The following is a 23,171-nucleotide window of genomic DNA, read 5'->3' as shown; positions in this document are numbered from 1 at the left end:
ATCGAGAAGATGTCCCAGCAGGGATTATCTCTCTGGGCAGGTGAGGTCGTCTCTTAAAGCAAAGAAACCCCATATATAAGGGATTTTTAGGCCTTGAGGATCAAAATTATCCCAGTTTTTCAAGATATTATTCAAGGGGGGGTGGTGGTTCTGGACTGTTAGGCCCCATCTGTAAGAGAGAAAAAAGCAGTGCCCAGTGCCATGGCTTTTTTCTACCAGAGGTGTCTGCCCCTGCTCTAGACGGGGTTGGAGACTGATTTTCCACCTAAGCTTCCTTCCCTGGCCAGAGCTAACCTGTCTCTTACAGGTGAAGGTGTCCTACTCCCACCCCCCCTCATTCTACCACCCAGGCATGGTGGAGATGCACCAGGGTTAGACCTGATGGCATCCCAGATTGATGTCCAGGTCCTCACCATTAAAACCTTGGTTTGATTTCCCTTTTATTCCGGCACCACCTGGGGTGGAACAGAGTAGTTTTCCGGATGCTCGCCGAGCCAAGACCACTAGGGGAAGCACCCAACTTCTGTGTACCTGCGCACATTCCTCATAACAGTATAAGTGGCAAGTCATAAAGGGATGAACAGAAAACCCAAGACATCCTCCTGAGAGTGGCCACACGAGTCTATTTAATAACAAAGGAGGCGATGGAGGGCCCGCCTGCGAGGAAAAACTAATCCTTCATATGCATGGAGTGCCAACATCATCCTTTTGATTCCTGTCCCTCAGACTGTACAAAAAGAATACCTAAGGAGTTGAGACAAGAGCCACTGGAGGGCTTCGTCTGCTCTGCTAAGAGCTAGCGCTACTAAGGGAAGAAGCCCAATGCGCTTTCAATCTGCCCAAATCTGGGGTGTCCCAATCTGTGTCCTCAGGAATCTCATGCTCACCAGCAATGCCTCAATCCATATAGTCCAGAGGCATAGCCACGACAAGAACTTGCCTGTGTGTCTGTGGGGTCAGGATGGTGATTTCCAGTCTGAGAGATGTCCCTGGAGCTAGAGCTCCAGCTCGCTCCCTAAAGTGCTCCTGTCTGCAGTGTCCTGTAAAACTTGGAATGGGGGCCTTGCTAGAAAAGCACAATAACAGCATGGATTGCAAGTCCCTTGAAAGTCTACAATCCGGCACACGAGGTTAATAACTTTAATTCCCCAAGCAGATATGAAATGGTCAGAGGGACCAGGAAAAGCTGACTGGGGAAAAGAAGTTCAGTCCACATGCTTCTGATTTAGTAAAGTAGCTGCTGCTGCTGCTGCTGCTGCTGCTGCTGCTGCTAAGTTGCTTCAGTCGTGTCCGACTCTGTGAGACCCCAGAGTTGGCAGCCCACCAGGCTCCCCCGCCCCTGGGATTCTCCAGGCAAGAGTACTGTAGTGGATTGCCCTTTCCTTCTCCAATGCAGGAAAGTGAAAAGGGAAAGTGAAGTCACTCAGTCGTGTCCAACTCTTAGCGACCCCATGGACTGCAGCCTACCAGGCTCCTCCGCCCATGGGATTTTCCAGGCAAGAGTACTGGAGTGGGGTGCCATTGCCTTCTCCATAGTAAAGTAGAGACCACAGTAAACGAGCAAAAGAATCTCAACTCCGAGTGTTCTTACCTTGTCTTGAAGATCTTGGACAAGCCCCCAAGATGATAACCTAGCAGTCAACGGTGACCGATGCCACTGGATTCATGGTGTCTGAAGAAGAAGATATTACTCTGGGGCCAAAGACAGTCTCAGTCATTCAGAGCTTTGTGTATATTTTATTTAAAGTGAAGGTGACAGAAAAAGCTTCTGACACAGACATCAGAAGGGGCTCACTAATTTAAGTGGGGCCATATATACGTCTCAACTAGCCTCTGAGAATAGACAAAAAACATCTCAAGGATGTGAGCGTTTTGCCCAGACCCTTTCCTATAGCATACATCCAAAGCTCAAAAAGAGGAATGTCCTTGAACCTGAGATACTGCTCCCTACAATGCCTACTTGTCTTAGGCCAAAGAATGTGAAAAAGCAAGCAAGCTTGCCTCCTCCTTAAAGGGGCTTTAGGCTTGGACTCTTTATCAACCTGCTGGGACAGGTAAGTATACAGTTAAAATCAGAAAACTCTAATGTGGTAATGGTGGTGAGTAAAGCATTTGTATAACATACCACTGATAACTCATATAAGTATATCACTTATAAATTCAGTATGAAGGTCAAAAGATAAAATATCAAAATAATGATAACTACAAAATGAAATAATGGAACCATGTTTGAAGAATTAGATGACAGTATGATACTAAGTCAACAAACAGAGAGACCCAATGAAGAGCTACAAATTATTTTTTTTAAAGGAAACTAACATAAATTCTGGATTTGAAAACGAAAATAATTGAAATGAAAAATTGATAGGTTCAATAGCACATATGAGATGCTGGCAGAAATAATCCATAAACTTGAAGATGAATTCATAGAAATCAATGTAAAAATAAAGAGAAAAAAATGTTGAGGGAAAATGATCTAAGGCATCCATTCATTACACCATCGAGTATGGAAGGAGAGAGACTCTCAGAAAGCAGGGAGAGAAAGGGGAAGGAGTAAAATTACTTGTAGTCGGAATGGCTGACCGGCAGGTCAGAGCGAAAGGGAGGCGCAGCGCAGGGCTCTTAGGGCGCCGGGCGGCAGCGGCCTCCGTCTAAGGCCATAGCACCCTGAACGCGCCCTGTCTCGTCTGATCTCGGAAGCTAAGTAGGGTCGGGCCTGGTTCTTACTTGGATGGGAGACCGCCTGGGAATACCGGGTGCTGTAGGCTCTTTGCCTTCCCTCTCCTTTAGCCCCCGCCCCCACGTCCCAACTCTTGGGCTCCCGGACCCCAACCCCTCCTGGGGGTGGGTGGCCAGGGCACCGACTCCCGCTGCAGACCTGGGGTGCCTCCGCGCGGCCCGCGAGCCCCTCTGCATTTGGCTTCCAGGAAACCAGAGGACCGTCCCGCGGGTCTCCGTCTGGGGCTCCCTTGGCGTGCCTCAGGCAATCCCCGGGGGGCTGCACCAGCTCCAGCCCCAGCCCCAGCCCCAGCCCCAGCCCTACCCCCAGCCCCACCCCCACCCCCACCCCCCCCCCCATCCTTGCAGGCGAACGCCCGAGCTCGCGCGCATCTGCGTGCACACACAGATATATGTGCACAGATGGTGCATGTATCTTGTTCAGTTATACTTTTGGTGGATATGTGCCTGGGAGTGGGACTGCTGAATCATATGGTACTTTTAGGTTTAGATCCTTCAGGAACCTCCATACTCTTTTCCATAGTGGCTCTACCAACTCACATTCCTACTAACGGTGGAGGCGAGTTCCCTTTTCTCCACATCCTCTCCAGCATTTGTTATCTACAGACTTTTCCATGAGGACCATTCTGACTAATGTGACGTGGTACCTCGTTGTAGTTTGGAGTTGAGTCTGTCCAATCATGAGTGATGTGGAGCAAGATGACCTTTTTAAAATGCAGATGCAATTCTATCACCTCCCTGCTCCAACTGCTCTTGTATTTTCCCATCATAGTGAAGATATGACCAAATCCCTTCATTGCTTGGTCCCCACTTTCTTCTCTGATTTCTTTTCACTGGAATGCCTTCTGCACTCTTTTGGTTCCATCCCATAGGGCATTTTTTCATTTCTTTTCCTTGTCACGTAGCCTTCCAAGATGCTATTTTACCTGCCTGAAATTCTTCCTGCATCTCAACCCTGGTTTACGTTGGTTCAACCTATGGATCTCAACTCAATTATTAGTCTGAAAAGCCTTCTCTGACACCCAGTTTTTGGTGAGGGAAGAGGCCCCTATAGAAGTTCTCAAAGGATCTGCCTGTTATTTATCATTAGATTAGTCTCAGGGAAAGAAGGAACTGTGTGTCTTCTCTCAGGATTCTATTTCCAGAAACATATTACATGCCTACTAGCTCATAGTAGGTGCTCAATATTTATTCAGTGTGTGAAAGACAGAAAAGTTCTGTGAAGCCTCAACTTTTCACTTGGCTCAGCACTTTTGATCTCTTTGTATCTTTGTCCATCCAGTTCTTTTCTTTCTTCTGTTGATGTGCACACTATATTCAAGGCATGATCTAAGGCATGAAGACATATCAATAAATATAGGTTCTTGCTTTCCAGGAACTCGTACATCAGATTTCTATAATTCAGGGTTTTTTTCTTTAATGCTCTAGAACAATGTGAACTTTTAGTATTATCCATTTTCATTTCAAAGAAAGATCATTTTACTTACATAGCAAAGGTGGAGACCTTCCAACTTTCAGTCCAATACTTATACCTTTACCATTTCAGGCAAGTCTTGTGGTTCCTTCTGGAGGTGTGCGGCTCTTCCAGAAATGTGAAGATCTTCCATAGTCCTCAGACTTTGGTGTGATTTGAAATCATCAAGAAAGTTTCCAGGTATAGGTTCCAGACCACCACCTCAAAGAGTCAGTAGCGAATGGAGTGGATTCCAGGAACATGCATTGTTAACCAGCATCACTGGTGATTCTGTTGCTACAGACTCAATGCAGTGGGCAGGGCCTGGACTGCCCACTGGGTCTGATGTGGAATGGAAAGAAGGGCTTCCCCCCTCCACTGTTTCTAGCCTTGTGACTAGAAACGGTCCCCAAACAAAAATCAGACAAACAAGATAATCCCAGATGGTAGTCCATGAGATGAAGGAACTAAGCAGCTGGTTGAGATGGAGCCAAGGGGAAAGGTTGCTCTTTTTTTCTCCACCTCTACTCCTTTCTTCCTTGATGCCTTAGTGATTCATCATGGAGATTTGAAATAAAGTTCACAAGAGTCATATTTGTTGAATAAAGATTTTGCATTGAACCAACTCTAAAAAATGAAGAAAGTTTCACCTGCCACATGTTTCTTTTAAAAAGTCAATTGCTTTTCAACTCTGGGGTTTCTCCATTGCCTTGTTCAAGTAGCCTTAATCGGAAAAATAAAATATAACTAAATAAAGATTTAAATATACCAACAAAGGAAAGCTTCCGTTTCTTAAATCATCTTTCCACTTAGTAGAACACTAGCTCTTTTCTTTGTGTTTTGACTAGGCAATTAGTTGTATCGTGGCTCAGATGGGAAGGCATCCGCCTGCAGGAGACTCAGGTTTGATCCCTGGGTCGGGAAGATCCCCTGGAGAAAGAAATGGCAACCCACTCCAGTATTCTTGACTGGGAAATGCCACGGACAGAGGAGCCTGACGGGCCACAGTCCATGGGTAGCATAAAAGTTGGGCACAACTGAGCAACTAAGAGCAGAAGTATTTCCAAGGGCCACATTCAAGAGATTTGGAACTCTTGCTTGACTCCCTCATGTTGACCATGTTGACTAGGCAGCAGATAGCAGCTGATTCATCTGTACAATTAAAAAAGAATGTGTCATTCTGTTCTATACTTTTCTGTACTGTAGGCAGAGACTGTACAGAGCAGATGTCTGGACTTGTACAGGACTTTCGGTCCTTTAGAGGATTACAGTGGCACCATCAATGCTTGCCAGAGGTGGCAGGAAGGCGGCCCTGGAAGTTTGAGTCCAGACATGTCCAGTGTTTTAGACTCATATATCAGATGAGTCAGAGTGCATTTACCCTTCACTATGTCTCCATAGAAAGTTGCTTTGGGTTTGGAGGTACACACACACACACACACACACCCTGCCGCCGAGACAGGTCAAGAGCTAGAAACCACAGGTAAGGGAGACGGAGAAAGAGGGAGAGAGAGACAGCAAGAGGACACGCAAGCTTCCCAACCCCCGGCCTCCACACCCTCCCCCTCCACTCTGGGTATCCACCCGGCCCCAAGTCGACCCGACCCCACCCTCACCCACCGACACACTCACACACACTCTCACACACTCACCCTCTGGCCTGGGGGTGGGGGCTGGGTCTCGCCTTAGGTAGCCAGGCCGAAGGGGACCTTTGAGACCTCGGCTTCGAGGAAGTCTTGGGGTCCCCACGGGTGACCGCCAGCCCCAGGGCACCGTGTCCAGCCGGGGCCCGGCCCAAGGCTGACGCCCCCTCCCTTGGGGAAGCTGCTTCTTCCACGTGGCCTTCCTCTGAGGTGCGTCACGGGCTGTGCCAGTGTGTCTGTCTCAGATCTGATGCCATCCTCTCTCCCCTGTCTGTCTCCTGTTTGCTGTCTCTCTGTCACTCGCTCTGTGTCTCCATCTGTCTCTGCTTCCCTGTGTGTGTGTGTGTGTGTGTGTGTGTGTGCACGCGCGCACATGCGTCTGTCTGTCTGTCTGTATCTCCCTCTCGCAGTCTTGGAGTCTGTCTCTGAACTTTCATCTCTTTCTGCCTCTGTCTCTCCTGACACCCGGCGGCCCGTCCGTTTCTCTGGCCCCAGCCTCTCACAGGTGCTATGGCTCTGGCTGACGAGCTTGCGACGGCGGGCTGTCGACTGTCTGTGTGTCTGTCCGTGTGACTGCCTGTCGCTCGTTTGCTCTCTCAGGAAGGTTGTGTGCTTGTCCGGAGGCGTGGGGGAAAGTGGGGGGGGGGCCTCGGTAGGGCGAAGGGGCGGGACTGAGGCGCTCGGGAGGACTGCGCCTCCGTGGCTCCCGGTGGGTTTGGGCACCGGGCAGGTGTCCGGCAGGATGGGCGCTCAGGGCCCTGGCTGGGCTGCGCCTAGGCCCACAGGAGGCTCAGAGGCCCGCGGGCCGCGGGGGAGCGGGTGGCGGCGGGTCCGAAAGCCAGACACCTCTGGGCCGCACGGCCCTGAGCAGCGAACGGGATCCGGGGAGGCCCGGTTCGCCGAGCGCAGCCGGGCCTGGAGAGGCCCGGGGTGGGAGGGCACCGAGACCTCCGCGCCCCTCAGCCCACCCCCCAGGCCCCGCACGCACGCACGCACGCACGCCCGGCATGCCGCTGGGGGTCCTGGAAGCCCTCCGGGCTGCTGGCCAGGCGTTTGCTGGCCACGGGGCGGCGGTGTTCGGGGGCGTGGCGGCATTGGCCGGCCGGAGTCTGGTCGCGGGTCCTTCGGCTCAAGTACAGCGCGCGCCCCCGGGGAGAGGTGCGGCCGGCTGGCCCGACCTGCAGGTCAGAGCGAAAGGGAGGCGCAGCGCAGGGCTCTTAGGGCGCCCGGCGGCAGCCGCCTCCGTCTACGGCCATACCACCCTGAACGCGCCTGATCTCGTCTGATCTCGAGGGCTCACATTTGATGATGGGCTTGTCATCTCGTACCTCTTTCTCGTAAAGCTGGCAGCTGAGGGAATGAGGGAAGTGTAAAATTGAATAACAATAGACTATGTGGAATCTGTGAATCTGGACCTCTGTGAATCCCTAGGTCTAAGGAGAGACTGGCAGCTGCCGATGTGGAGTATCTGTCCCCATGACCACGTTTACGTTATCAAATGTGCCATTGACCGCCCTCCCCCCACCCCGAGGGGCAGGGACCCCCACGTGGCAGCCTCCAGGCTCGCTCTCTCCAGCTCATCCACCCTCTAGAAGTTTCCCCAGACCCTCAGTAGGAGTGGGCACTGCTGCGGGTGTGCATTGTGTGTCCTCGTGCCCCATGTGACGTTGCACGACTAACTGCACTCTGTGTTTGCACCCTTCCTCCCGCGCTCATGGGACCAGGCAGCGTGGCGGGAATGCAGGGGCTGGATTCTGCTACAGTCAGGACTTGCTCCTGATGTGCTTCGGGGTGAGTACAGGCCGGCCTGGTCCTGCGGGGGCACGGAGCCCACGCCCCAGGGAGTGGAGGGTCAGCGGGTCTCCGGAGGTTAGCCTGGGAGAACCCTCACAGCAGAGAACGTGACCTTGGTGCCCCACTGCCGCCGGAGTGGTCAGAGCATGGCCAAGGCCCCTCGCATAGGGACGCGTGGGTATCCCTCCCACAGTGGCAGTGCTGCCGGCCACGCCCTGCGTGCACGTTCTTGGAGGGAACAGGGCCCAGACCGTCAGGGTTCACGAGGCTGCCCTGCCCTGGACCTCTCCGTGCAGAGGCCAGCATTTCACACGGAGGTTCACCGGCATCTGGGGCTCGGTGGCCACTAAGGGGCCACCCTCCCTTGCAGGTGCTGCTCTGGGTGGTCCTCTGGTGGGTCCGGCCCTGGGGCCCAGCCCTGCTCGAGCAACTCTGAGGGCAGGAGGCTGTCTGCTCTGTCCTGTTCACATCTCAGCTAGAAAGCTGGATTGGGCTTTTGAGGGTTTTTTTTTACCAGCAGCTTTTAGCTGTATGTCAGAATCAAGTCAGCCACAGAGTTCTCTCCTTGATCTGCTTGGTCCTCCATGTTTCTCTGAATTCTCAAAGCAGCTGAAGCCCCAAATGGGGTAGGGGGTGGGGGTGTCAGGAGGGGCAGGGGCTGGGGCACCAGCTGCCAACCCAGGACTGACTTTTCTGTGTGTTTGTTTCCAGTTTACCTGCACGAATTCTCCAGATGTTTATACAGCATCCAGTATACAGCAAAGACTACATTTTGAACTCGATGTCATCTTTACTCTGTTAATACTTGTTACATGGATCCGAAGATATTACAGGGTTTTTAATTAGTGAAAAATTCATGAAGACCATAGAGAAAAAATATTTTAGAATTTAATGTTTCTGATATTTATGTAAACTTATGACTTCATTTATAGAATTACTTCCTTTTTCTTGTATATTCAGGCTATGAATATCCTTTCAGATCCATTCATGTTCTGATACCTGGTTTCAGTCTTTCAAATGAATGTACTGTAGTGCTTGTCTGTATAAATCCTATGAACAAACACAGGGCTTTTGTAAATGATGCATTTATTGTCATTATTCTTGTTTTTCAATGTTAAACCATGAGAGAAGGGGTTTTCCTGAGATTGTAAAATCATCATGACACGGTGTGCATTATTATCCTTCCAGAATGTAACCAAGCTCTCCAACAATCACTCTGAAATAAGCAAACTTAATTTCAACCAATTGTTGGTGGATGTTAACGACTGGCCTAAACTGTACTTTTTCTAGCAAGAAATGGTTTTTGTCCACAGCGTGAAGTGATTTAAAGGTACTGGGTGTTAAATGTGAGCTTCTAATGAAATTTGGGCTGAAAGGATGCCTAGAAGACGACTATGAAGATCTCTCCTGTAACCTAGTCTCTGTGGACCCGGATCCCTCCTCTCCCGTGAGACTCTTTGGGGACCAATTGCGATGCCCTGCACCTGCTGCAGAGCCATCGAGCTGGACAGTGAAGGTGCCACTTCCCAGACAGACAGGGTAGTGCAGCTCTGACAAAGGCCTTATTTTTATGTAAATCATCTTTTTACATGTTTGTAAACATGTGTAAAGAATGGACCTAGGCGTACATTTTTAGATTGTGATGACATAGCCATTCTGGATTGTATAAATAGCAAATGTAATCTTTACTTTTTCAGCAGCACATTAAAAAAGCCAGCAAGAGATGCGTTCAGGTCACAGTGTGATATTTATTATGCAGCTGGTATCTTGGTAGACAGAGACAGCATGTCTCTTTACATGTGGGTTCCGCCTTTAATTTACTTGTACAATTCATTGTTATCATTCTATTTTCCTATTAATCTTTTGTGAACTTCCCGAATATGTGACAAAGTATGTACAGTCTACTTTTGAACTATTTTTATCACAGTATTATTTATTGCTTTCTTTCAATCAAGTACTGAAGCAAAATTTCCCAGGGCCAATAAAGAGTGCCGAGGGTAAGCTGTACTCTCACTGAGAACAGACCAGAGCTGGTAATGGGAGCCCGTGTCATCCCACGGACATTCTCTTAAGAGAAACGGACGGATGCAATGGAAAGGCCAGAAGGCGGAAGCATAGGTGTCCCTAGAGGGCGCCCGACGGTGTGTTCATTCCCTTGGCTCCGGAGACAAGAGGCTCCATCACTTCAGCATCTGCGGGGACAGGGCCCCTCTGCTGCTGAGGCGTGGGCAGCGGGCCGAGGGTGGGAACAAAGTGCAGGTGTCGAGGCTCGCCATCGGTCACAGGGCGGGGTGTCCGAGGGCAACCTTGACGGGGACCCGAATGATGCACCCTAGTCCAGCATCAGGTCCTCCCTCAGCATCAGACCCTAGGTCCAGCATCAGACCCCAGTCCAGCATCAGATCCCAGTCCAGCGTCACGGCCCTAGTCCAGCATCAGGCCCTCCCCCACCCTCAGACCCTCCCCCCACCTCCGACCCTTCCCCAGTATCAGGCCCCCCACCTCCAGTATGAGGTGTGGCAGCCCTAACTTGTCTGGTACTCCTGAGCACACTCAGGCAGCCCCAGAGCAGCAGGACAATAGCTCTGGCAGGAGGTGCATCTTTAGGAATCACCTGCGGAGCAGCAGCAGCTGGCGTTTGTTTCAGGTCAAGGAGAGACAAAGAAAAGGCACTTGTGCAGGAGGCAGTGGACGTTGTGTGCACGTTCCCCAGCTCTGCTTCCTCCCCGTAGGGGCTTTGCTCTCCTGCTCTCTCACAGGCCCCAGGGTGGTGTCCTTCCAGATTCACGGTCTCCTTGATATCTCAAGCCCAAGTCCTGAGTTGCGTCCCAGTCCGGTGTGGCAGAGGGCTGGGAACACCCAAGCTCAAGGGCTGAAAGGATCCCAGGGGGACAGCCGGGCCCCAGCAAGTAGCAGGGCAGGGCATGAGGGTGGCCACCCACAGAGGGCCCCGGAGCAGCACTGGAAGGAGAGCGGTGATGCCTGAGCTCACTCGGGGACGCTGCCCGGCCTGGCACTCAGAGAGGTTACTGCCAGCAGCTCTGGGGATGCAGGAAGCCCGGTGAGTGACACCACGCCACCCAGGCCGTGTGGTGGGCACTGCTGACCATGGCCTCGGTTTTCATTCCGGTTCCAGCTGTCCCTCCAAGGGCTGACGGGCTCCTCTTCCGAATGGCACAGATATTTCCTCTATGTGGGTGAACGCATCCCTTGTTTCTGTTGGCGCTGTTGTCGCTCATCGTGTGTTTTCCTCTTTACAACCTGTGCTTGCTGCTCTTCCAGTTTAACTTAGGAGCGGCCCTTATGTTCTGCGTTTCTAGTTGTCAGCATTCACTGGGGCTTTCCAGGTGGCGCTAGGGGTAAAGATCCTGCCTGCCAATGCAATAGATAACGAGAGATGTGGGTTCGATCCCTGGGTTGAGAAGATGCCCTGGAAGAGAGCATGGCAACCCACTCCAGTCTTCTTGCCTGGAGAATCCCATGGACAGAGGAGCTGGCGGGCTACAGTCCCTGGGGTCGCAGAGTCAGACACGACTGAAGCAGGTTAGCACACACTCAGGTTTTAGTTCAGTCACTCAGTTGTGTCCGACTCTTGCCACTCCTTGGATTGCAGCACTCCAGGCTTTCCTGTCCTTCACTATCTCCTGGAGTTTGCTCCAACTCATGTCCATTGAACCATCATGCCATAGACCCATCTCATTCCTGTTTCATCCACGAGAGAGGTGGCTGGGGCTCGGCAAAGTGCCTGGTCCCACTGGGTGGGTGTGAACCTGCCCTCACCGCTCCCTAACCACGTGACTGTCACTGTGTCCTCCTCTGTGAATCGGGAGGGGGCAGCACCTGCTTGCTAAGGCGCACACAGCATCTGGTACATAATCAATGCACCATCCATCTATGCATTGTATTTACTAATAATAGGGATAGCATTTAATAATCTGCTCCTTTTTCTCTCTTGTCACTTAGCTGTGCTCCAGACCACATCTGCTTTACTTACCCCTGTACATCCCACACCCAGCACAAACAAGACTCAACAAATTTGTGGCTGAAGAGGCAGGAACATATGCTGTCTGTCCTCAAGGAGAGGAAGCTGAGTGATATGGGGGCCTGATGATAACCCTGTGTGATGAGGGGACCCCAGGAGGACCTGTGTGGCTGTGGGGTGGGGTGGGGGCATGGGCAGAACCCCTGATGAGCTCCTGGGGATGGGGAAGGTGGCAGGAAGGAGGGCGGGCTGTTCCTTGTGGGGTGTCCACAGATTGTACCTCACCCCTCACTGAGGACCACTTAGGCCGTTTCCAAACACATGTCACTGCTAGGATGAAACAATCATTGCCCAGCTCCTACTCAATCAATTGCGTAGAATATGTTTCTAGCACTGGAGTACAATCATCTGCTTTATTCATTCCATGCTCCATTCATCCACCCATCCAGCCAGCCATCTGTTCATCCATCCACCACTCACTAATCCATCCATCCATCCACCCAACCATCCACTCATTAACTCAGCCGATCATCTCAGACCCATTGAGAAGACAGACGCCTCCTCCACTCCTGCTCCCAGGAGGACCCCCAGCGTGATTGACAGGAGCCTCGTGGGGACGACGGGGGAGACACAGAAGGGAGATGCCTGCAGGCCCTCCTCCCTCTGAACGGTGAAGCACCCACCTGGTCCTAACGCCTCCTTGCTGGGGTGTTCAGGCCGGCCCTTTTCCTTCTTGCGCAACAAGCGGCTGATGGAGGACTTGATGCCCTTCTTCTTTGGGGCTTTGTGCAGCGAGCCCTGGCTGCTGGTGCTGCTGCTGGGGTTGTTCCCGGGGCTGTCCTGAGAGCCTGTGGAGCTTCGGGGAGAGAAAACGACCTTTAACTGGCACCCTTGTGCAAACACACACCCCTCCACAAGAGCTACTGATAGAAACGGGCACCCAGCAACACCCGCGCCTCAACCTCGCAGCTGACAGTTGGAGTCTCCTTCACCAACCACACTCCACACAAGCAATGCAGGCTCCCGGCGTCAGACAACCGCACTGGGAAGCTGAGATTCTCTGCCTCGAGCTCTCCCGCGAGGAGGGCTTGACTCCAGGCCAGCTGGTGCAGAGGGCGCTCTGACCCTCCCTTAGGGTCGCTGCTCGGCAGGTGACGACGCTCCAGGAGAAGACGAGCTCCCCTGCTCTGGGTAGATCCCCCCGCCTCCCACAGGGTAACCATCCCCGGCCGTGGCAGGAGATCGACGGTCACCGTGCAGGGCCGCTGGTCAGGTGACCACATGTGCCCTCCATCGAGTGCTGCCTGGCTCAGGACGGGAGCTCAGCAAGTGGTGGTCTGAATGAGGACAGTGTCAGTCACAGGAGGGGACAGGGTCTCCTGAGAGGAGACCCCTGCAGGAAAGGGAGGGACCCTCAAGAGCGAACCCGAGAGGCACGGGGCCGTCACCGTCAGGAACGTGCCCCAGGCCGGGCAGACCTCTACCAAGAGCAGGAAGAAAGCTCCCACAGGAGTCAATCTGTAGAGATGGACGTTTTCTAAAATCACTGAGGTCACTGAGCTCTTCTTCCCCAGCACCTGAAGTTCACCACTAAACACAGGCACCGAACTCAGTGGTATTCCTTTAAAATCATCCTTGCAACTCTTTCAAGACAAGAGGCGCAGGGCTCCTGAAACTGACGACGCACACACAGGCCGCTTACTTGTGGGCGTCCCTGAGGTCCTCGTGGGTGGCTGTGCGCAGCGCCCCCGTGTGCAGGCGGCCCAGCCGAAGGGACCGCGGCCAGGCGAGGGTCGAGGGTTCACATCTGATGGCGGTCTTGTCATCTTCTACCTCTTCCCGTAAAGCTGGCAGCTGAGGGAGTGAGCTAAGTGTCAAATTGGCTAACAATAGACTGTTCTGAAAAAGGCAATCACACAGGCTTTACATTATAACCAGAAACTTATTTGAAAATCTATTAGCTATGCTTTCCCCCAAGTACAAAAAAACCCTTGTTATAGCTTAATGCCATCTTAAAGGACTGTCTTGTTCAAAAAAAGTGGGGCTATGGGGCAGCGAGAGCATCTGACTGAGTGCAGAGACCCCGGACGGGAGCCTCCCTGCAGTCGGCCTCGGCCCTCCCTGGAATCCAGCGACCAGATGGCCCTGCGGGGCAGGACAGCAGAGCGATGCTGGCACCGTGGATCCTGTACGGCATGAACTGCCCTGATGACAGGACTGTGCTCATCGCCAGATGCTGCTCAGAAGCACCACAGCTAGAGTACGAAACCTCTCAGCAAAGCCGTCCAGACCTTTCTGTTTGAAGGAGAAAAAGACACAGCTTGTGCCACCATCCAAGATCATTTGTAGTGATGATGCAGGTTACTGGAACCCATGACAACAAGGGAAACACAGAAAAGGTACCTAACCCCTCCACGCGAACACCATGTGCCTGGATCGTATTTCTCGGTAACATACAGACTGGGGACTACCCACTGAAGTACTTACACGCCGTTCGAGTGTCATTTGCTCACAGTGGTTTCCATAAGGCACCCCCAGGTCTTCACTAACAGATGATCTTGTATCACCCTAGAGCGGTGGGAGGTTCAAAAGGGAGGAGATATATGGATACCTATGGCTGATTCATGTTGAGGTTTGACAGAAAAGAAAATTCTGTAAAGCAATTATCTTTCAATTAAAAAATAAACTAATTAAAAAAAAAAAAAAAGAAGAAGATGATCTCTCTTGGACTCCCAGCGTTTCCGCTGGTCCTGGGTGTGAGGAAAGGAAAGACAGTGTGGGAACAGATTAACCCTGCAGGGTCCAAACAGGTCTCACTGATACATTTTGGTGTGTGGCTAAACCTGGGGAGGTTTTAGGAAACATGCATGGCATGTATTGTTATAAACAATGAGTGCGTTGTCTTAACCAACTAACCTGTGCCTTTTTGGTGGGATTCTGTAAAGAATACTGATGCCATGCAGCCCCAGAGGAGCTTGGTGACAACAAAGTAACAGTGCAAAATACAGCTGAACTCATTTAACAGCAGCTGGATAAACTGGGCTCCCTCCCCTGAGCTCTGACAAGAACCCTCAGACAACAGAAGGCTACAAAGGCTAGAAATTTTCCACATGGAACTGAACAGGGATCAATCTCAAATTCAAGTTAAAATAAGCATTTATAAAAATCAGAAAACAACAACCAACAGAGCAGGGAAGTGACACACCTGGGTTGACTATGGACTCAGTGGAGACAAACACCTGCCTCGGAGTCAGGGCCCAGGCCAGCCCCTTCCCCCGGGCCTCCTCCTGAGGAAGGCCTCTGGGTCTGCAGCCTGGCTGCCCTCCCCCAGGATGGGAGCTGCCCCACTGGTGCCACATGTGGCTAGGAAGGGCAGTGCTGTGTCCTCCCTGAACAGGAGGGCAAAGCAGGCCACAGAGTGGGCGAGCGGCACGCCCAGGTCACCAACCCCAGGGGGACGGCGCTGCTCTGCTGTGCCCAGCAGAAGGGCTCCTGGGCACTGAGCCGCCTGAACTGGAGCACGGCCACCCCAGTCCTGCGGGAAGGCCCAGGAGTGCTCGGCCAGCGGGCTGGGAGCAGGAGAGGGACAAGGAAGGCCAGCCCTTGGGGCACTGGACTCCAACAACAGGGGCTCATCCAAGTGACCCGAGGGGAGAGGCAGAGAGCTCCCTCCTGATGCTCCCTCCATCAGGGATGCCGTGATGGACACGAGAGCCTCTGGAGGAAAGCGGGCTGGACAGCACCACGGTTAAGTGTCCAGGCTCTGATCAGACCAGTCCACACCACGCTGCTGGGTGTGAGAACCTGGGCAGGGTGCCCGGCCTCCCTAAGCCTCAGTGTCTATGTCTGCTGAATGGGGATAGCAGTAGACTGGACCTCACCTGGGGATGAGATGACAGACTCGGAAAGCACGTGCCTGGCACACAGAGTCTCCTGCACACTGCTACCCACCATCATTAAATTGGCTTCCCGCAAATCTAACATCTATGGCTCTGATTCAGTCATTTCTTATATGAAAACACTAAGCGGAAATTCCATGGTGGTCCAAAGGTTAAGACTTGGCACTTTCACTGCCGGGACACTGGTCTGATCCCTGGTTGGGGAACTAAGATCCCATAAGCTGTGCAGCACGGCCAAAAACATAAGTACAGAAATTTTTAAAAATAATAAATAATACTATGTCTATTATAAACAAGCATGAGATGATCAGAAGGCCAACAAGTGGGAGAAAGGCACACTGTTACAATTGTCCCAACGAATGACCAATTTCCAACAGAACCATCAGCACATTTTAAGTGGTGGGTGAGTTTCATCACTTCCATTAAACCGTCAATTATTCACCAGGACATAACCACACAGTGTTCATTCACGTTAAACGATAAGGACTCTTCAATACTTCACAGAGAAACAAAGGCCTGCTAAATTACTCAATAGTTTACCTTTCGACGCTGCTTCCTTAAATCACTAGGCTGATAGGTGCATGCAAAGAAATGAAGAGAAACCAGATTTATTGCGACTTGGAAGCTAAAATTTCAAGAATCCGTAGAGGCAAATACAGTAAAGCAAAAATGATGGCAAACATGTAAGTGACATGAAGATTTAGAGAAATGTGACTGGAAGCAGAACATTTTTTTGACCACAGAAGTTAAATAAGCTATTCAAGATTTACTAGAGAAACACTATAAATTATTACTCAGGAAGATACCATTCTATTACAACATCATGATTTATTAAAGCACAGCATTCTGTACAACAAAGGGCCTTAACAGGTGTCTGTCTATTCTCAGCCAAATCTCTCTATAAGTTAGCTTCTCTTAATCAAAAACATGTTACACTTTAAATTAGTAATTTAACTGATGAGGAAGTTACCATAATACCTAGTTTAACATTGAACAAATCTAACCACCTCTTGGACATTCATGTAAAATCCTGACATAGAATTTGATTTAAAACTTCTCAAAATAAATTCATTAAAGCAAGTTCCCTGTGAAAATATGTAAGAATGAAAGCTAGCACAATAGCAGGTGCAGTCTTTACATTTTATTAACCATAGAAGATACTTTTTTAACGAGTCTAATAGAGACATTAACTGTGCAAAAGCTGATGAGATTTACAGTCTTAAATACAAGCACCAACACAGAAAGGATATTGTGTCAGTTCAGTTCAGTTCAGTCGCTCAGTCGTGTCCGACTCTGTGCGACCCCATGGACTGCAGCCTACCAGGTTCCTCCGTCCATGGGATTTTCCAGGCAAGAGTACTGGAGTGGGTTGCCATTGCCTTCTCCTGTAACTGCATAGTGATACACCAATTCAACTTACTGCTATGGGGGAAAAACACCATTTAATGAGACATGAAGACAAAGCACAAACCTGACTAAGGGGACACACGCTGTGGACCACAGCACGGCTATGACCAGAGCAAGTGAGGGGACGGGGGAGGGGAGATGGATGGGTAAACTACAGCCTCGGGGCCTGGGGGGGGATCTGGATTCATGACGACTAAGCAGACAACAGGATGAGAGAGGGAATCAAAACCAATGATGAAAGCAGACACACTGTCAGAGAACTCCAACAGCAAGGAAAACATGCAGAACTGTTCTTTTCCAAATATTCGGAAAGAAATCAAGCATGAAACCACAGAGAAATCATCAAAGAATTTTAAATATCAACTAATTAGCCAATGATGCAAATTATAAAAACAGTGTGTCAAAAGACCACAAAATGGACTAGTTACCACTTCACAGGCCGCTAAAATGATTCACGGTTAATTTAATTATAAGCTGACTAACAATGCAGCTAACATGCAATGGGTGGTAACAGAAAAAAGAGACAATACAAGTCCAGTTACAAAGCAGGATGTTGTACACGTGATTTCATGGGGTGAACAGCAATGCACTCACAACACCTAAGCTAAACACACAAGAAAGCTGGAACATGTGCTTTAGAGCCACACACTCTGTCACCAAAAGCCCTAGGTCGTCATCCCAGTTTTAGACTCGGAAAAGTGAGGCAGCCCGACGTCTTCCCTGGGGCCCTGGGGCCCTGGGCTTTTAACCTGGTTTCACACGCAGAGCTGGTCTGAGCGCGTGGCCAGGTCCATCAGTAAGCAGACCAATGTAGATTCTTGGTTTTGTTCCCACCGCATGCCCTGCACCCTGTAGCCAGGCATCCCCAGTGGAAAATGTGCTGTACGGCTTTCCCATGTCATGAGAGCTGCCTATGGTTACTTTCACGAAGCTGTCTGCTCCCTGAGAACAGAAACTTCCCTGCAGCTGCTGTGCCCTGCACAAGGCCAGGCCCAACGTTACAGAGGCAGGCTCTGGCTGAGTTCATGATGACGTGCTAAGTGGTGGTCCAAATATCAAGACTAATTTGTCGCTGTGCCATTGTGGAATGATTAAAGACGAGGCAGTTTAAAAACTTTTAGACCTCTGAGCGTAGCAAATGTACCTGATTTTCTTCTGGGTATAAAGAGAAAAAACAAAAAACAAACAAAAAACAGCATGCTGGGGGAGGGATGCGGCAGGGAGGAGGCAGTCACATACCAGAGTCATGATGCCCAGCTGGTCTCCCTCCTGCGCCAGGCTCTGCTGCCTCCTTCTGGGCTTGGGCAGGGGCGGGCAGGAGCCAGCATGCGAGGAGGTGGGAAGCAGGTTGAGGGAGCTCACTGATTTAAAACGACGGAGGCTGCCTAAGCTCCCCCTGCCCTCCCTGCTCTCAGTCTCCTCGGCCCGCTGCTCCGTGTTCTCCTTCTCTTCTTCGATCAACCTAAAATAGAATAAAAGGCGTCACCTGCCTTTGTCAGCAGAGGAACCTGTCTGGACAATAAATCTGGGCTGGCATTCTGTGTCATGATTAGCAAATTCCAGAAACAGTTGCTCAATTAACATCTCAGACAAAAGGTTCTACCTTTCCTCTTTGGAATATTCTCAAACTTAGAATAACTTAGCCTTGAGTCTTACAAACTGGCCCTGACCATCCACGCTTGATTTCACTTATTTACTCTAACATTCTGAAGGGGCCCCGGTGGCAACTCTCTTTCCTGTGAAGAGATACCTCATTGACAACCCTTACCTCCCCTGCTCTCAGGGCAGAGATGCACGTCAGTGCCTCAAGTCTTTTCCACTGGGAATCAGGAACTCTGTATAATCAAAACAGCAATTCACAAACAAGCTGCAGTTTCTAAACACAAGTCTCCAGACCAGATGAAGTGCTGAGTTGATCATTTTTTTTTTTTTTTTAAGGTTGAATACATACAAACGCATCACTTGATGAAGTTCTCCATCAGCTTTGTGTGAGTTTCTGGATTCATGTCAATGTGCTGCATTAACCTAGAATTCACAGTTTCTGCTCTTCTCCCCTAATGTGTGGTGGATGTTTTTATATAGCAGTTTAAATATACGATTATGCAAATACAATGATTTTCAAATTAAAATACAAGATTCTTACAGGAAGTAAACTCTCCAGCTTCACTTCAACTCATACATCTGGAAAGTTTTTCACTGTTGATAACAAGTTGATGGACAGAATTGACCGTTTACATCAAGTCAACTTGTCGCATAAGGAAAAATCACTTTTACCTGAAAACTTGCTGTAAAAATAAAAATATTAATCTATAACCGTTCCATATTTCCTGAAGGGACGCAGAAAGACCATCTTTCTGAGCTCGTCTGTGCTCAAACACGGCCCACAAAGCTGTCTGTCTTGGCGTGAAATGGGCAGGTGACACCACCTGCGTTTGCTGGTTGTCCCGTTCACCCCCTGCCTCTCCCCCGGAGCCCCGCGCTCGGCCGACAGGAACGGGCACCTCGGCCTGGGCTGACGTGATGAGACCAGTCTGAGCAGCAGCTCTGCCTGGTCCTGTGCAGGGTCACCGGCCTGCGGCCACTCTGAACGTGGACTCGGGACACGGGCATAGCTGGGCAGGTGTGGCACCAGGCAGGCCTCGGGGCCCCCAGCCACCTGGCTGCACCCAGACCCAAGGCCCCCTGCTCACCACGAGGCAGGCCTTTGGATTCTATCCTGTTTTGAAAATTGTTATACCTGCCAAGATGGTGTCTAAAGAAAACATCTTAAATATACTGATGAGATGAGAAAAACTCAAACACACGTCCTTGGACCACTGTCTTACAACAAGCCAATCTTCATACTACATTAAGTTAAAAAGGAAAAGGCAGATCTGAGTGGGAATTTGCCAACCCCAAAACCCCAGCTTTCACCAGGTGGCTTTTCACCAAAACGTGGGGGGCTCTGAGGGACACAGGAGGGTCCACGGGCCGCAGGGGACACCGCCTCGGCACCTCACCCACCTTGGGGCTCAGAGCTGAGGGGGGACACCCCACAACGCCGCCCCCCCCCCGCCCCCACAGAGCGCTGACACCACACCGTGGACAGAACGCCCCGGCTGCCCGAGCTCTGTAATCAAGGGCCATCTCAAAACTGAAAATTCTTGAAGCAGACCTGAGGTCAGGTTTCTTACTATGGAACACTCAGACGTCCCTAGGAGAAGACAGCTCCTCAGAGAAACCGAGTTTCTGGGGACCTGAGTTCAGGATCACCCACCGGATCTCTTCGTTGATGGCGTCCAGCTGCTCCTGCATCATCACGGTCAGAGTCTTGGCATTGGCCTGCCTGCTGGGCGACAGCTGAGTGGCCGAGCTGAAGAGGGTGACCCTGTCGCCCTCGTCGTCAGACACGCCCTCGTCACTCTCAAACGCCTGGGCCACATCGGCCAGCATGCTGGCTTGCTGCGTGCGCTCCCAGTCCTGCTCCTTCGGGGTCTGCACCTGGGCATGAGAGGACCACGTCTCGTCAGCGACATTCAGGGCAGCTCAAGTCTATCAGGAACTGAACCCAATTTTACATGGAAGCCCTGACTGTGGATGAATGGGCCATGCTCATGAGACACTGCCATCTCTTAAGCGAACAGGACTCAAGAAACAGGCAGGGGGAGAATCCAGTTCCTAGATGGCCTGGTGACACCCAGGTCACAGCATGGACGGCAGGCAATCCTATGAGGTTATTCACAAGGGTGGGCTGATGGAGTCAGAGACAGAAACCGAAAATTACAAAAATACATCCATGCCTCCATCAGCCAGGCTGGAAGAAAATAAGAAAAAAGAACCCTTCAGCTCGGCAGCCGCTGGGTCCCTATCAGCGGCCATCACTGGTACCAGTTCACCAGAGTGTGCCGTCCTCGCAGGCTCCCAGTCCTCCGTTTCCCAGGCTGGTCTGAACACCCACAGAGAGGCGCGAGCAGGGGCAGCCAGGAGACGGGAGGGCCAGCCCCTCCGCGGCTCTCCTCTCGGGACACAGGCCCTCGGGCTGTTCTGGAGGATGGCTCCTCGCACCGCAAGGCTGGCTCTGTCATCAGAGACACATGGGATTGTGCCTGCGGTGCCCCGTGCCACCCTCCTGCTCTCACACCTCACACCCTTGTCTCTGCAAACGTCCCCCCTGCCACACTGTCACCCAGGTCCTGCCTTCTTTCCCAGACATGACCTCAAAGGAACTGAGGGGCAGCCTCGAGGTGCTGGCTTGCTGGCTCCCTGTCCCCTGTGGCCAGTGCCCTCGCCTCCTGTCTTCGTCACGACCCCGCCCCAGGGCTGGGCTACCCCATTCGCTGGCTCCAGGACCACCTGCCATCATTCCTGCTCTGCTCCAGCGAACCAGCTGCCTATGGGTTCACCCCCATCAGCCCGGTCGGCATGTCCTCTCCCTTCTCTCGCCTTCCAATCGCACAAGGGGAACCAGCAGATTCCTCCTCCAGGGCTCCCTGCAGCGCCCACTGCGGGTCTCTGAAAGCTCCTTGGGAGTGGCCTCTACGGTCCCCCTCCCCACCCGGTCTCCACTTCTCTGCCAGCAGGCGGTGAGCCCCGCCCTGCAGGGCAACTCCCCGGGGGCTCGAGGAACCCATGTTACCAAGCCCCCTCCCTTCCTTGCCCTCCCCCACGACACCCCCTCCCCCAGCATGTCTCTCCCTGGGCTCCAGGCCCTGCCCTCCCTGCGGTTATTCCTCAGTCCCTTGCGCCCCTTCTCAACCTTGGAATGCAGGATGCCCCACAGCTCTACCCTTGCACCCCATCTCTCTCCACCGGCACCTGCCTGGTGACTTTACCATGCTCGTGCCTTTAAATGCCATCTGTATGCCCACGACCCCAAGTCCACCCTGAGCTGAATGAGTCCTCTCCCGGATGCAGGCCGGAACACTCAGCTGTTCTCCTGACACGTCCCTGGGACACCCCATGGGCTTGTCCACCTCAACAGGGCTGAGGCCCGGCTCTTAGCTCCCAGCCCCGGCAGCCCTCCTCACCTCAGGAAACAGGCTCTGGCCTCGAGCTGCTCAGGCCTGAGCCCAGGCTCCTCCCTGATGCGGCCCGCTCTCTCCCTTGTCCCCGCTGGTTGACATGACCCTTTTTCTATCTCCGAGTGGCTACTTCTCTTCCTGCCTCCAGGTCTCTGGTTCAAGGTCACCCTCCTGGTGTCACCTCACTGGCCACCCTGTTTACACACGATCGTCCCCTCCTCCTTGGACAACTCAGCCACTCTGGTCTCCTTTCCCTGCTCATTACTGTTCAACAGGCTGCACGGGTTTAAAAAGGGGTCCACAAATTCTTCCATCCTCCTCCCTTCAAGAGGCAGAAGGGGCAACTCCTGCTCAGCCCCTGAGCGAGGCAGGACTTAGCAGCTCACTCTCGCAAACATAAGCGAAGGTGTGCGGCCTCGAGACCAGGGCATGAAGGGCCCCGGGCTAAACCCCGCACTCTTGCTCTCAGAGGGTGTTCCGCGGAAAGCCAGGCCATGGGAAAGCCACACGGCAGGGACCTCGGCCTGTCCCCAGCAGCCAGGTGAGTCTGAAAGCCTGCCATCCAGCCCTGGGGTGCCTTCCCGCGTCTGTGCCCTCAGGAGGCCCTGAACCAGGCCCGCTTGCTACAATGCACAGGCACTGAGGACTGTGAGCTGCTCCCTGGGAAGTCACTAAGCTCTGCAATGATTCGTTACGTAGCAGTGGATAAAGAACACACACGGTTTTTAATTCACTGCTGGAATCCTACTTCTGACCATGTCTGGCCCAAACTAACTGCTCACTGAATGTGGAAGCTCAAAACACAGACATGTATGAACAAATACATGGCATGAATGAGGTGAAAACATAAAGGCACTTAAACTTCCAATGAGAATTCCTCTCACTATAAGCTGATGGGATATGTGTATCCATTTACTCGTAGGACGATTTCAAAACTGTGCTAATTAGTACCATGCTGGGCCTCACAATAGGCCACAAATTATTAAAATTGGTTAAGGAAAAAAAGCATGCCTTAAAAGTAAACTCTTAGCCAGAAAAAGGAAAATGGGAAGACGTAAAGCGACCTATCAGCGCTTTGTTCCAAACCCACCTCAGGACCACAGTGTGAGGGGGCAGGTGCCTCACAAGGTGCCCACCAGGGATGGGAAGGGGGCGGCGGGGTCCTTGCCTCGGATGGCTCATCGTGCAACGCTGCCAGCCGGCCTTTCTGGGGGCACCACAGCACCGCCCCGTTGCCCAAGGAGTCTGCCGGCC

At 51.8% G+C, this 23,171-nt stretch overlaps 1 pseudogene; it reads left to right on the top strand.

The window, feature by feature from the left end:
- The first annotated feature begins 2,649 nt into the window (after positions 1–2,649).
- On the top strand, positions 2,650–2,768 carry LOC129627428 (uncharacterized; annotated as a pseudogene).
- The last annotated feature ends 20,403 nt before the right edge of the window (positions 2,769–23,171 follow it).

The sequence above is a fragment of the Bubalus kerabau genome, chromosome 14 (genome assembly GCF_029407905.1).
Source record: "Bubalus kerabau isolate K-KA32 ecotype Philippines breed swamp buffalo chromosome 14, PCC_UOA_SB_1v2, whole genome shotgun sequence".
Lineage (NCBI taxonomy): Eukaryota > Metazoa > Chordata > Mammalia > Artiodactyla > Bovidae > Bubalus > Bubalus kerabau.
Note: the sequence above shows the minus strand (reverse complement) of the source record. Positions and strands in the feature narration are given on the sequence as shown.